Raw genomic sequence first — 16,204 nt, 5'->3', positions numbered from 1 at the left:
ATACCATATAACAAAATAAAGCTAAAATGTATAAATGACTTAGACATAAAGGAAAAGTTTGTGAGAAATTAGGTGATAGAGTCACAGGAAGTAAAATCATTTTGATTTCATGAATTTAGAAAGTTTTTATACAAACAAAACCAATGCAACCAAAGTAAAAAGGAAATCAGGAAAATGGGGGGTGGTGGATTTACAGCAAGTTTATCTAACAAAGGCTTTATTTCTCAAATATATATATATATATATATATATATATATATATATATATATATATATATATATATGGAATTGAGCCATTGACCAATTGATAAATTGCCAAAAGACAGGAACAATTTTATGAAAAAGAAATCAAAACTCTCCAGAGTCACATAAAATATTCTAAATAATTGCTGAATAGAGAAGGGCAAAGAATTACAAATTAAAACAACTCTGACATACAGTCTTACACCTAAAGGAGAGGATATGTAGAAAAAAAAAATTGGGATACTAATGCACTTTTGTGTAGTTACAAACATGTCCAGTCATGCTAGAGAATTATTTTCCCAAATAAGGAACATAAAAATATACATACTCTTTTACCCTGCAACACCTCTATTAACTCTATATATCAAAGAGATTAAAGCACGAAATGGGCTTGATACAACAAACAGTACCCCTGGATTATAATTTGTACAACATCAAACCAGGAGACAACATACACTTAAAATATTTCAATAGAAAATTGATTATGGAAATAAAATGGGCTGGACCACATGAAGTATTGCTTACTACTCCAACAGCTATAATAATTGCAGGGAAAGACTCATGGTTCTACTGTTCTCCCATAAAACCAGAAAAAAATCCAAATTCACTGTAATAGACATAGAAGAAGATAATTACACAAAAAGATAGTGCTGATAAATGAAAACAAAAACTTATTAACATCAAAAAGCACGCCACAAAGAAATAATAGTGACACATAATGTTCAAGACAATAAGATCCCAGCAGTCAAGCATGACACAGTGAGAAGAAGACAACTTTGCAGCCCAGAGGAAAAGCAGCCCAGAGGAAAAGACTTTAAACCAGCCCAGAGAAAAATATTTTAAAGCATCCCAAAGGAAATGCATCAAAAAAAGCTGCTAGAGAGAAGAAACAGAGAAAAAGCTGAAATGGATAGCTAAGACTTTGAACTTTGTAAATTTGTTTATATAAGAAGAGGACTGATGGAAAACAGGACTTATATGTAAGACTGAGTGTGATGAAATCATAAAACAAAATTAATTTCACATATTAGGGAAATAGCAAGCAACACTACATAACTTGGAAGAAAGAAGAGATCCACCAGCCAACATGAGAAGTGGAAATCTGAAGAAACTGGATAAGTGTTAATTCAACACAACACTATTAGACACAAAACACAAAATTACAAACTGACATATATTGGGAGACCTTGTTTAAATAAACAACTGTCTGAAATTGTTTTTATGCAAAATGTAAATATGTATATAGTTTGTTCCATAAGGTCTTAGGCAAATAGAAAGATCAATAGATATTTCTATTTGACGAGCATCAAGATTAAGGAACAATGTATATAACTATATAATATGTAAATAATCTCTATACATAATGTATATACTATAATTAGGTTAGTAACATATTGCTAGCATCTATAAATGTGTAGCATAGCATGTATATATGTTGTATATAAGATTAGGTTACAGATTAGACTAGGGATTTAGAGAATAGTTATAATAAGTAGGGAATAGTTTAGGAATAAGTTGAATTAAGCATAGCATAGACAGTTACTTATACTTAGAAATAGACTAAGCTTCATTTTCAGATAGTAACATTTTAATTGTTTATTGTAAAACTGATGCTGAAATTGTGTTTAATGGAGATAGATAGATAGATAGATAGACAGATAGATAAATAGTTTGCAAATAATTATAGATAAATTAAAGAGGAAAATGTTTGTATTAGTTTAACTTAGCAAGAGTAAGTAATATTAGCACTAAGATTCAAATTTCTTTGTAATGGTTTTGTTCAAATATTTTTTTACTGAATTTATTGTAAAACCATAAAACTACCCTTACCCAAACTTTCCTCCATAAAATGCCTTAGATTAGATAAAGTTAGCATAGAATAGCGATAGAGTAATTGAGGGAAGTTTATTATTTTGGGGGGAATAGTTAGAAATTAGATTTAGTAGATTGGTAAATATGATAAAAATAAGTGACCTTCATAAGGTCACAACAAAAAAAAGGGGGATGATTGTGGAAAGGAAAACTGAAGCAAGTTTTGGACTTTCTGCTACTCAGGTGGAACAAACAGCAATTGCAATGTTAGAGAAAAGATTTTGATAAGAATGACAGTTGGTGGGGGGAAGGGAACTTAGAGTGTGACAGTTGGTCTGGGGGCTCTCTCCCTCCTGGCCCTTGGACTGGAAGGAGTGCTCTCTCCCTGTATCGGGATAGAAGTATCTCTATTCCTGATTTTCCCAACTGTGTGCTCTACCTGGATTCCTGTGATCATGTCATTGAACAAAAGGATTTAAGGGAAGCAGTTTGAAATGTAAAGCCAATATTTAGGGGCATGAGCCCAAAGAGATAGGCCCATTCAGCGCTGAAGGTCAAAACCTTTTCTTCCTCTTGCTGTCTACTGCTACAACTTTGAACCTAAGAAAGTAAGCATAGATTAGCATTGACAGGAATAAAAGAAACTCTGCCCCAGCCTGTAAGGCCTGCTCTCAGCTCAAAAGATGAGAGAGACTCAAACCCAATCTAGGGAAATCCTTATTGTCTCTTCCCTGATACCTTCTCAATCTAAACTTGTTATTAAAATTCATCTTTATTCAAATAAACTTCCATCAGATAAGAAGACTATCATTTCAGGGGACATAGAGGGAACTGCACCTAAGGACAGCCATTCTGTCCTACTCTGGGGTATCTTCAACATCAATTAATAGAGGAGACATCCCCTCAGGCTGGCACAGGTGGCCCATTTCTCGGAACCCCAATTTTCAAAGATAGCCTCTCAGCAGGGGCTATCTCCTTTTACCTTACCAGCAGCCATATTACCTCTCTCCCTTCAATCCCACCATTGCCTGTTATAAAACCTTCCATTACCCCCTGTCCTCTCTTCCATCCCTCTACAAGTCCTTTAACTATTACAAAAGGAAGTACATCTATAAAATATTTCTATCAGTTATTTTTTTTAGTGGCATGAATTAGAAATTGAGAAGATTCTCATTAGGTGAAAGAAGACTAGACAAGTTGTTGCATGTGATTGCAATGGAATACTATTGTGGTATAAGGAATGACAAGCTGGATGATTTCATAAAAAACCAGGGAAGACTTAAATGAACTAATTCAAAGTGAAGTGAGTAGAATCATGAGAACGATATACACCTAAATATCAATTTTATACCTTGATCAATTGTGAAAGATTTGACCAATCTAATAAAGACAATGATCCAAGACAATTCCAAAGGACCCATAATGAAAAATTCTATCAACCTCCTGAAAAATCCTGAGTGCACATTGAAGGTCAATAACATGTTAAATTTTATTGTTTCTTATTGTTTGTTTATTTGTTTTTTACAACATGGCAAATATAGAAATATGTTTTGCATGAATTCACATGAATAATTTATATGATATTGCTTATTTTATTAATGAATGGGGAAGGGTCAGCATAAAACAAAGGATTTGATATTCAGAATTTTTTAGAATAATTTTTGAAATAAATATTCTATGGAGGGACTTCTGGTCAAGATGGCAGCTTAGAGAAAGCTAAAGTTCGGCACTCCAGAAAACCTTCCTTACCGATCTCAAACTGAATGCTCCTAGGGCACTGAAATTCAAAACAAACAACAGAATAGACCCTGGGAACATTTCTCCTGGACCTGGATCAAAAGGTACGGCCCCCCAAAAGTCAGAACCCAAGATCACTTGGATCTAAGGGGTAGGCAAAAGGAAGGTCCCAGGACCCATCCCCCCCCCAACCCAGAGTGCCAAATCAGAGGCAGCAGCAGGAACCTCAGGGCAGGCAAAAGGGCCTCAGGAGCCGGATATTCTGAAGGCCGCACCCTGAAAAAAACCTGAGCCAGTCGCAGGGGCACCCAGACAGCAGGGAAACAGAGAGAGACAGGGGGAGCCTGTAGCCCCCTGACCAGATCCTTCCATCTGAGTCTCACAGAAGGTCCCTGCCTCAGGCATACTCAGTCTGAGGTTAATCCTATCACCAGCCCTCAGAACTCCTGGAAGCCACAGGCCCTCCCCCTCAGAGTACAGGGTCATCTGAAACAACAGTAACCCTCACAGCTGGCAAAAGGGCCTCGGAACTGAAGGCCACATCCTGAAAACAACCTGACCCAGTTGAGGGGGCACCCAGACAGCAGGGAAACGGAGAGAGACGGGGGAGCCTGTAGCTCCCTGACCAGATCCTTCCATCTGAGTCTCAGGGAAGGTCCCTGCCTCAGGGCATACTCAGTCTGAGGTTAAACCTACCACCAGCTCTTGGAGCTCCATGAAGACATGGCCCCTCCCCCTCAGAGTGCAGGCTCCTCTGGCCAGCAAAGGCTACATCAAGCCAGGTGCAGAGCATAGAAGTAAGGCAACAGAGAAGGATCAGGAGGTAAATGAGGAGGGTAGTAACACCGAAATACCGAAACACCAGCAATTCCAGGCTTCCTGGAGAAGACAGACAATTTGCCTGCGGCTAAAGCCACTGAACACCAGACAGATAACAGAAGAGCCATCCCCGCTCACACAGATAGAGATGGCAAACAGCACAGAAGCAAAAAAGCCCCAAAACAACAAGAAAAACAAGAAGGGGGTAACTTTGGACACATTTTATGGAGCAAAAATACAAAATACAGAGGAGATAGAAGAGGAAACACAAGCAAATGCTTCGAAACCTGCCAAAGGAAATGGAAACTCTCCACAAACTTTTGAAGAATTTGAATTGAAGATGATCAAAAAGATGGAAGCATTCTGGATGGAAAAGTGGGAATTAATGCAAAAGAATTTCATGTAACTACAAAACCGGTTTGACCAAACTGAAAAGGAAAACCAGGCTTTCAAGGTCAGAATTAGGCAACTGGAAGACAAGGAGCAGGGAAAAGAGCAAGAATCAATAAAGCAAAGCCAAAAGATCAAGAAACTAGAAGAGAACATAAAATATCTCACTGACAAGGTGACAGGCTTGGAAAATAGAGGAAGAAGAGATAATTTAAGAATAATTGGACTACCAGAAAATCCAGAAATAAACAGCAAACTCGACATCATAATACAAGATGTAATAAAAGATATTGCCCAGAGATTCTAGAACAAGGGGACAATACAGCCACTGAAAGAGCTCACAGAACACCCTCTACACTAAATCCCCAAAAGACAACTCCCCGGAATGTAATTGCCAAATTCCAAAGCTTTCAAGCAAAAGGAAAAATCCTACAAGAAGCCAGGAAAAGACAATTTAGATATAAAGGAATGCCAATCAGGGTCACACAAGAACTTGCAAGTTCCACTCTGAATGATCATAAGGCATGGAACATGATCTTCAGAAAAGCAAGAGAGCTGGGTCTTCAACCAAGAATCAGCTATCCAGCAAAACTGACTATATACTTCCAAGGGAAAGTATGGGCATTCAACAAGATAGAAGATTTCCAAGTTTTTGCAAAGAAAAGACCAGAGCTCTGTGGAAAGTTTGATATCGAAAAACAAAGAGCATGAAATACCTGAAAAGCTAAATATGAAGGAAAGGGAAAAGGAGAAAATTGTTATCTTTTCATTTATTCAAACTCTCTTCTATAAGGACTGCATTTATAGCAATCTATATATATTAATATTTGGAAAAAAGTAATGTGTAAATGGGGGGAAAAGAAAAATCAAATAGAATAATCTTGCTCACACAAAGATTCACAGGGGAAGGGGAGGGGAAGAAAACTCCTATAAGAAGGAGAGGAAGAGAGTTTAAACTTAAAGCTTACACTCAGGGAAATCAACTCTGATAGGGAAAAAAATCCAGATCCATTGGGATCTTGAATTCTATCTTACCCAATAAGCGTAGGGAGAAGGGAAAACCAAGGTGGGTGGGAATAGGGAAAACAAAAGGGGAGGGAAGTAGAGGGGGGAGGGGAAGGGAACAAAAAGGGAGGGGCTAGAAAGGGAAACATATCAAGGGAGGAGACAAGGGGGACTGATTTAAAGTAAATCACTGGATTAAAAGGTTAGAGCTAAAGAAGAAAGGTTAGAATTAGGGATGGATATCAAAATGCCAGAGAATTCAGAAGTCATAATCATAACTTTGAACATGAATAGGATGAACTCACCCATAAAATGTAGACGAATCGCAGAATGGGTTAGAATCCAAAATCCTACCATATGTTGTCTTCAAGAAACACACATGAGGCGGGTTGATACCCACAAGGTCAGAATTAAAGAATGGAGTAAGACCTTCTGGGCCTCAACTGATAGAAAGAAGGCAGGAGTTGCAATCATGATATCTGATAAAGCCAAAGAAAACATAGACCTGATTAAAAGGGATAGGGAAGGGAATTATATTTTGTTAAAAGGGACTTTAGATAATGAGGAAATATCATTAATCAACATGTAAGCACCAAATAATACAGCACCCAAATTTCTAAGGGAGAAACTAGGAGAATTGAAGGAAGAAATAGATAGTAAAACAATATTAGTGGGAGATTTGAACCAACCATTATCAAATTCAGATAAATCAAATAAATAAATAAATAAGAAAGAGGTAAAAGAAGTGAATGAAATCTTAGAAAAATTAGAGTTAATAGACATATGGAGAAAAATAATAGGGACAAAAAGGAATACATCTTCTCAGCACCACATCGCACATTCACAAAGATTGACCATACACTAGGTCACAGAAACATGGCATACAAATGCAGAAAAGCAGAAATAATAAATGCAGCCTTTTCAGATCACAAGGCAATAAAAATGATGATCGGTAATGGTACGTGGAAAACCAAATCAAAAATTAATTGGAAATTAAACAATATGATACTCCAAAATTGTTTACATAGAGAAGAAATCACAGAAATAATTAATAATTTCATTGAGGAAAATGACAACGGCGAGACATCCTTTCAAACCTTTTGGGATACACCCAAAGCTGTAATCAGAGGTAAATTCATATCCCTGAGTGCATATATTAACAAACTAGGGAGAGCATGAATCAATCAATTGGTAATGCAATTAAAAAAAAAACTCAAAAGCGAACAAATTAAAAAACCCCAGCAGAAAACCAAAGTAGAAATCCTAAAAATTAAGGGAGAAATTAATAAAATTGAAAGTGGCAGAACTATTGAGCTAATAAACAAGACTATAAGCTGGTACTATGAAAAAACAGACAAAATAGAAAAAGTACTGGCCAATCTAATTAAAAAACAGAAAGAAGAAAGACAAATTAACAGCATCAAGGATGAAAAGGGGGATCTCATCTCCAATGAAGAGGAAATTAAGGCAATCATTAAAAACTACTTTGCCCAACTATATAGCAATAAATATACCAACCTAGGTGATATGGATGAATATCTACAAAAATACAAACTGCCTAGACTAACAGAAGAAGAAATAGAAATCTTAAATAATCCCATATCCAAAAATGAAATCCAACAGGCCATCAAAGAACTACCTAAGAAAAAATTGCCAGGCCCAACAGATTCACAAGTGAATTCTATCAAACATTCAGAGAACAATTAATCCCAATACTATACAAACTATTTGACATAATAAGCAAAGAGGGAATTCTACCAAACTACTTTTATGACACAAACATGGTACTGATTTCAAAGCCAGGCAGGCCAAAAATAGAGAAAGAAAATTATAGACCAATCTCCCTAATGAATATAGATGCAAAAATCTTAAATAGGATACTAGCAAAAAGACTCCAGCAAGTGATCAGAAGAATCATTCACCATGATCAAGTAGGATTTATACCAGGGTTGCAGGGCTGGTATAATAAAATGATTATTTCAATAGACGCAGAAAAAGCCTTTGATAAAATACAACATCCATTCCTATTGAAAACAATAGAAACTGTAGGAATAGGAGGGTCGTTCCTAAAAATAATAAATAGTATATATCTGAAACCATCAGCCAATATCATCTGCAATGGGGATAAACTAGATGCATTCCCAATAAGATCAGGAGTGAAACAAGGATGCCTATTATCACCTCTACTATTTGACCTTGTACTAGAAACACTAGCAGTAGCAATTAGAGAAGAAAAAGAAATTGAAGGCATCAAAATAGGCAAGGAGGAGACTAAGCTATCTCTCTTTGCAGATGACATGATGGTCTACTTAAAGAATCCTAGAGATTCAACCAAAAAGCTAATTGAAATAATCAACAACTTTAGCAAAGTTGCAGGATACAAAATAAGTCCACATAAGTCATCAGCATTTCTATACATCTCCAACATGGTTCAGCAGCAAAAACTAGAAAGAGAAATCCCATTCAAATTCACCTTAGACAAAATAAAATACCTAGGAATCTATCTCCCGAGACAAACACAGGAACTTTATGAACACAACTACAAAACACTCTCCACACAACTAAAACTAGACTTGAGCAATTGGAAAAACATTAACTTCTCATGGGTAGGAAGAGCCAATATAGTAAAAATGAACATCCTACCCAAACTTATCTATCTATTTAGTTCCATACCCATGGAACTTCCAAAATATTTCTTTACTGATTTAGAGAAAACCATAACAAAGTTCATTTGGAATAACAAAGGATCAAAGATATCCAGGGAAATAATGAAAAAAAAAATACAAAGGAAGGGGGCCTTGCAGTCCCAGATCTCAAACTATATTACAAAGCAGCAGTCTTCAAAACAATTTGGTACTGGCTAAAATATAGAAAGGAGGATCAGTGGAATAGACTTGGGGCAAGTGACCTCAGCAAGAAAATATATGATAAACCCAAATATCCCAGCTTTTGTGTCAAAAATCCACTATTTGATAAAAACTGCTGTGGAAACTGGAAGAGAGTGTGGCAGAGATCAGGATTAGATCAACACCTCACACCCTACACCAAGATAAATTCAAAATGGGTGACTGAAATGAACATAAAGAAGGAAACTATAAGTAAATTAGATAAACACAGAATAGTATACATGTCAGACCTTTGGGAAGGGAAAGACTTTAAAACTAAGCAAGACGTAGAAAGAGTCACAAAATGTAAAATAAATAATTTTAACTACATCAAATTAAAAAGCTTCTGTACAAACAAAACTAATATAACTAAAATCAGAAGGAAAGCAACAAATTGGGAAGCAATCTTCATAAAAACCTCTGACAAAAGTTTAATTACTCAAATTTACAAAGAGCTACATTAATTGTCCAAAAAATCAAGCCATTCTCCAATTGATAAATGGGCAAGGGACATGAACAGGCAGTTCTCAGCCAAAGAAATCAAAACTGTTAATAAGCACATGAAAAAGTGCTCTGCATCTCTTCTAATCAGAGAGATGCATATCAAAACAACTCTGAGGTGTCACCTCACACCTAGCAGATTGGCTGATATGACAGCTATGGAAAGTAATGAATGCTGGAGGGGATGTGGCAAAGTAGGGACATTAATTCATTGCTGGTGGAGTTGTGAACTGATCCAACCATTCTGGAGGGCAATTTGCAACTATGCTCAAAGGGCGATAAAAGACTGTCTGCCCTTTGATCCAGCCATAGCACTGCTGGGTTTGTACCACAGAGAGATAATAAGGAAAAAGTCTTGTACAAGAATATTCATAGCTGCGCTCTTTGTGGTGGCAAAAAATTGGAAAATGAGGGCATGCCCTTCAATTGGGGAATGGCTGAACAAATTGTGGTGCATATTGGTGATGGAATACTATTGCACTCAAAGGAATAATTAAGTGGAGGAATTCCATGGAGACTGGAAGTTATGAAGAGTGAAAGGAGCAGAACCAGGAAAACATTGTACACAGAGACTGATACACTGTGGTACAATCGAAGGTAATGGACTCCTACACTAGGGACAATGCAATGTCTTTGAACAATCTGCAGGTATCTATAAAACACTATCCATAAGCAGAGTTTAAACTGTGGGAGTAAAAACACCAATGAAAAGCAACTGCTTGACTACAGGAGCTGAGAGGAAATAACTGAGGAGAGACTCTAAATGAACACTCTAGTGCAAATACCAACAACAAGGAAATGGGTTCAAACCAAGAACACATGTGAAACCAAGTGGAATTTTGTGCCGGCTATGGGAGAGGTGGTGGGAGGGGGGCGGGGGGAGGAAAAGATAATGATTATTGCTTCCAATGAATAATGTTGTAAATAACCAAATAAAAAAAGTAAAATAATAGGAAGAAAGAAAGAAAGAGAGAGAGAGAGAGAGAGAGAGAGAGAGAGAGAGAGAGAGAGAGAGAGAGAGAGAGAGAGAGAGAGAGAGAGAGAGAGAGAGAGAGAGAAAGTATGAGAGAGAGGGAGGGAGGGAGGGAGGGAGGAAGGTAGGAAGGAAGGAAAGGAAGGAAGAATGAAAGAGAGCAAAACAAGGAGAGAGAGAAAGGAAAGAAGGAAGGAAGGAAGGAAGGAAATACTGGTTTCAAGGACTAATTCACTTGAGCTGAAATAGTTGTATCCCATAGAGAAAAAAGAAGTTGCTTCCTCAGTTCAAAAAAAAAAGAGAAAGAAAGAAATATTCTATGGTAGGGGAAAAAGAAAATGCCTAGAGAAAAGAGATTGTATGTCTTGTTTCTGAAATAGCTAAGAGACCTGTGGAACTCTAATTATTAAAAATCTTGTTGGGTTGCTTTTAACATTGTCCTCCTCAGTGCTTTCTTTTGTTCTCTTCCATGTAAGCTCTACTCCATTTAACATATAGAATATGAGGCACTCTAACAACCATTTCAGTTCTGATGTTCTATGACATTATATTTGCTTCAGTATATTAAGGAATTGTGATGGCAGCAATTAGTGTAGATATCTCTTCCATAGGTAGATTGCAGCCCCTTTATATATTAGCTGATGATTTTTTACCTCAGATTTTTAAACTTTGCTTCTCTATTATATCCTTTATATAACTGCCAGAACAGTATTTCTTAGTCCCACGTCTTACCACATTAATTTTTTAGTTCAAAAACATTTAATAGCTCTCTCTTAGCCATAGAATAAAATCTGAACTCCTCACTCTGACATTAAAGTTTTCATTCCAGCCTACATTTCTACACACAGACCACAGTCTAGACCTATAATGGTGAGCCTATGGCATGCATGTGGGAACCAGTGCTGTTGTCCCCCACCATAGTTCATTACTAGAAAGGAAGAAAAACTTGGGTGGAGTTAGTCCCTTCACCCTCTCCTCCATGTCTGATGCGATTTTTTTCATATTATCTGCCCCTCTGCTCAGCAGTACAATGAAGTGCACAGGGGATAAGTTGGGTAGCTCACAAGTGGCAGAACTGGAGAGGAGTAGAGAGCTTGGACCATTTCCCAAACCTCTCTCCATCCCCACTGAGGGCATTCTTCATTTCACTACTCCTCTCCCCAGCAGCCCAATGGGAGTGATATCTCCCTCCCCTATGTGATAATGGGGTGCCACATGTGGCACATGCTCTCTGGGCAGGGCAGGGCACAGTACATGGTCTCTTAAAGGTTTGCCATCACTGGTCTAGACCTAATTGACTATTACAATGATATTTCATAGTTTTCTAAATTACAACCAAAATGTACTATTGTTTTTTTCCCTTAACTGGACCTATTGTGTCCCCACATAATATATTGTTAAGACTATTATTGGTTCCTTGAGTGTACTATCTCATCTCTTTATAGAAGATTCTTTATTTTTCTTTTAGGTGTCTCCTGATATATTAAGTTTTCCCTAATCTCTGACCCCATTCTTGGATCATAGTATTCTCTTTCAAGCATTCTTAGAGCACTTTATTCTCCATCATATCTCAATGACCCCTATAGTTTATAATGCTTCTCTTTAGAAAGGATGCTCAGACTTCCGGGTAAACATGGTTGCAATCTAGACCCAACTCGCTTCTCCTCCCTGGCACCGAACGAAATAGACTACCTCAAAAGAACATAAAAATAACCTTTGGAAGAATGGAGGGACTCTCCAGTACCCCACAGAAATGAAGGTATGTGGGGTTTGAACATTTCCACACTATAAGGAGGAGGAAAAGCTCACACAAAAATGTGAACTTAGCCACCCTCCCCTCCACCCCCTACCAAACCAGAGTAAGCTATCAGAGCGCTCACTGGGACAGTGAAAGAATGAGAAGCATCTCTGTCTGGAGGGGTACACCAGGGTCCTTAGGATCTAAAGACTGCAAGGAAACAACCTCTCAGGGCAGTTTCACGGGAGAATCCTGCACTGAGCACAGGGGCGTGCAGAGCTGAACTCCAGGGCGATTGCGCTTATCACCTGGGAGGTTGGGCTGAACACAGGGGCCCACACCCTAAGAAACCTTGGAGGCTGGGAAGAACTAGTGTGAGGCACCTAAATTCACAGTAAACCCGCCCATATCACCCAGACCCCAGACCAAAAAGGAAAGGGGAATAAAATCACCAAAGGGATGGCTCACATGGCCCAAAATCAAGCCTCCAAGAAGAAAGTGGGGAAAAAGTGACTATTGAAAACTTTTATCGAGGGAGTACCCAAGGAAAAGAAAAGAATGAGGATGAAATCCAAACAAAATCAGAACATGCCTCCCAAAATGGAAACTATCCAAGAGCTCTGGAAGATCTCAAACTGGAGCTTACCCAAAGGATGGAAACCTTTTGGAAAAAAAATGGGAGAAAAAGATCAGCAATCTGATAGACAAGACTTCACAATTGGAGAAGGAACTGGAAGCATCTAATAGAAGGGCAGACAAAGCTGAAAATCAAAAGCAGTCCCTAGCAACCAGAATTAAGCAAATGGAAGACAGCAAGATTACAAAACAGCAAGAATCAAAAAAGCAAAGCCAAAAAAATTAATGAATTAGAAGAAAACATAAAATATCTCACTGAAAAGGTCACAGACTTGGAAAACAGAAAAAGAAGAGACAACCTCATAATTATTGGTCTCCCTGACAAAGCAGAAATAAACAAAAACCTTGATGCTAATCTACAGGAGATTATAGAAGAAAATTGCCCACATGTTCTGCAGCAAGGGGGCAAAATAGAAATAGAAAGGGTTCATAGAACACTCTCTATACTAAATCCCCAAAAGACAACCTCCAGGAATATAATCGCCAAATTCAAGAGCTTCCAAGAAAAGGAGAAAATCCTACAAGAAGCCAAGAAGAGGAGCTTCAGACATAGGGGGGCTCCCATAAGGATCACACATGACTTAGCAGCTAACACACTAAGAGACTGCAAAGCATGGAACACAATATTTAGAAAGGCAAGAGAGCTGGGTCTCCAACTGAGAATGAACTACTCAGCAAAACTGACTATATACTTCCAAGGGAATGTATGGGCATTCAACAAAATAGAAGATTTCCAAGCATTTGCTAAGAAAAGACCAGAACTTAGTGGAAAATTTGATATCCAATCACAAATAGTAAGAGAAACATGAAGAGGTAAATATGAAAGAAAGGGAAAAGGAGATGAATCTTATCTTTTTCTTTAAGTCAAACTCTCTTCTATAAGGACTACATTCATATCAATTTGTATATATTAATATGTGGGGGAAATGTAATGTGTAACTCTCAAAAATTGGATGCATCATAAGAGTAGTTAGAAGAATCATGCATAAGGAAATATTGGGGCATCAAGAAGATTTGGTGAAGGGGGGGCAAAGAAAGAAAAAGGAAGGGGGGAATCGTCGATAATACTAAGATTTACTTCAAGAAATAGGAGGGGTACTAAACAGAATAATCTTTCCTATACAAAGATACACATGGGAAGGGGTGGGGAAGAACTCTCATATGAGAAGGAGAGGAAGAGAGTGTGAAATGGAATTACTTAAACCTTACTCTCAGTGAAATCAAATCTGAGAGGGAAGAACATCTAGATCCAGTGGGATCATGAATTCTATCTTATCCAACAGGGTAAGAAAGAAAGGAAAATCAAGGAGGGGGAGGGGGAAGGGAGTATAAAAAGGGAGGGAAGTAGAGGGGAAAGGGGAAGGGAGCATAAAAAGGGAGGGGCTAGAAAGGGAAGCATATCAAGGGAGGGGACTAGGGGGACTGACCTAAAGTAAATCACTGGTTCAAAAGGATATAGCTAAAGAAGAAAGATCAGAACTAGGGGAAGATATCAATATACCAGGGAATCCACAAATGACAATCATAACTTTGAATGTGAATGGGATGAACTCATCCATAAAATGTAGACAAATAGCAGATTGGATTAGAACCCCAAACCCTACCATTTGTTGTCTTCAAGAAACACATATAAGGTGGGTTGACACTCACAAGGTTAGAATTAAAGGTTGGAGTAAGACCTTTTTGGCCGCAACTGATAGAAAGAAGGCATGAGTTGCAATCATGATATCTGACAAAGCCAAATCAAAAACAGACCTGATCAAAAGGGATAGGGAAGGTAAATATATTCTGCTAAAAGGGAGTATAGACAATGAGGAAATATCACTAATCAACATGTATGCACCAAATGGTATAGCATCCAAATTTTAATGGAAATACTAGGAGAATTGAAGGAGGAAATAGACAGTAAAACCATATTAGTGGGAAACTTGAACCAACCACTATCAAATTTAGATAAATCAAACCATAAAATAAATAAGAAAGAGGTAAAAGAAGTGAATGAAATCTTAGAAAAATTAGAGTTAATAGACATATGGAGAAAAATAAATAGGGACAAAAAGGAATACATCTTCTTCTCAGCACCACATGGCACATTCACAAAAATAGATCATATACTAGGTCACAGAAACATGGCACTCAATTGCAGAAAAGCAGAAATAATAAATGCAAACATTTCAGATCACAAGGCAATAAAAATATTGATCAGTAAGGGTACATGGAGAGCCAAATCAAAAATTAATTGGAAATTAAATAATATGATACTCCAAAATCAGTTAGTTAGAGAAGAAATCATAGAAACAATTAATAATTTCATTGAGGAAACTGAAAATGGTGACACATCCTTTCAAACCTTATGGGATGCAGCCAAGGCAGTACTTAGAGGAAATTCCATATCCATGAATGCATGTATTAACAAATTAGGGAGGACAGAGACCAAGGAATTGGAAATGCAAATCAAAAAAACTTGAGAACAAACAAACTAAAAACCCACAGAAGAAAACCAAACTAGAGATCTTAAAAATTAAGGGAGAAATTAATAAAACTTAAAAGCGAAAGAACTATTGAGCTAATAAACAAGATTAGAAGCTGGTACTTTGAAAAACACAGACAAAATAGACAAAGTACTGGTCAATCTAATTAAAAAATGGAAAGAAGAAAGACAAATTAACAGCATCAAGGATGAAAAGGGGGAACTCACCTCCAATGAAGAGGAAATTAAGGCAATCATTAAAAACTACTTTGCCCAACTATATAGCAATAAATATACCAACCTAAGTGATATGGATGAAAATCTACAAAAATATAAATTGCCTAGACTAATAGAAGAAGAAATAGATTTCTTAAATAATCCCATATCAGAAACAGAAATCCAACAGGCCATCAAAGAACTTCCTAAGAAAAAATCCCCAGGGCCTGATGGATTCACCAGTGAATTCTATTAAACATTCAAAGAACAACTAACCCCAATAATATACAAACTATTTGACATAATAAGCAAAGAGGGAGTTCTACCAAACTCCTTTTATGACACAAGCATGGTTCTAATTCCAAAGCCAGGCAGGACAAAAACAGAGAAAGAAAATTATAGACCAATCTCCCTAATGAATATAGATGCAAAAATCTTAAATAGGATACTAGCAAAAAGACTCCAGCAAGTGATTAGAAGAATCATTCACCATGATCAAGTAGGATTTATACCAGGGATGCAGGGCTGGTTCAATATTAGGAAAACCATCCACATAATTGACCACATCAATTGACCACAAAGCAAACCAACAAAAATCACATGATTATTTCAATAGATACAGAAAAAGCTTTTGATAAAATACAACACCCATTCCTATTAAAAACACTGGAAAGCATAGGAATACAAGGGCTGTTCCTAAAAATAATAAACAGTATATATCTAAAACCATCAACTAACATCATCTGCAATGGGGATAAACTAGAGGCATTCCCATTAAG

The sequence above is a fragment of the Monodelphis domestica genome, chromosome 1 (genome assembly GCF_027887165.1).
Source record: "Monodelphis domestica isolate mMonDom1 chromosome 1, mMonDom1.pri, whole genome shotgun sequence".
Classification (NCBI taxonomy): Eukaryota; Metazoa; Chordata; class Mammalia; order Didelphimorphia; family Didelphidae; genus Monodelphis; species Monodelphis domestica.
The sequence above is the reverse complement of the archived record's forward strand: the minus strand, read 5'-3'. Positions refer to the sequence as shown.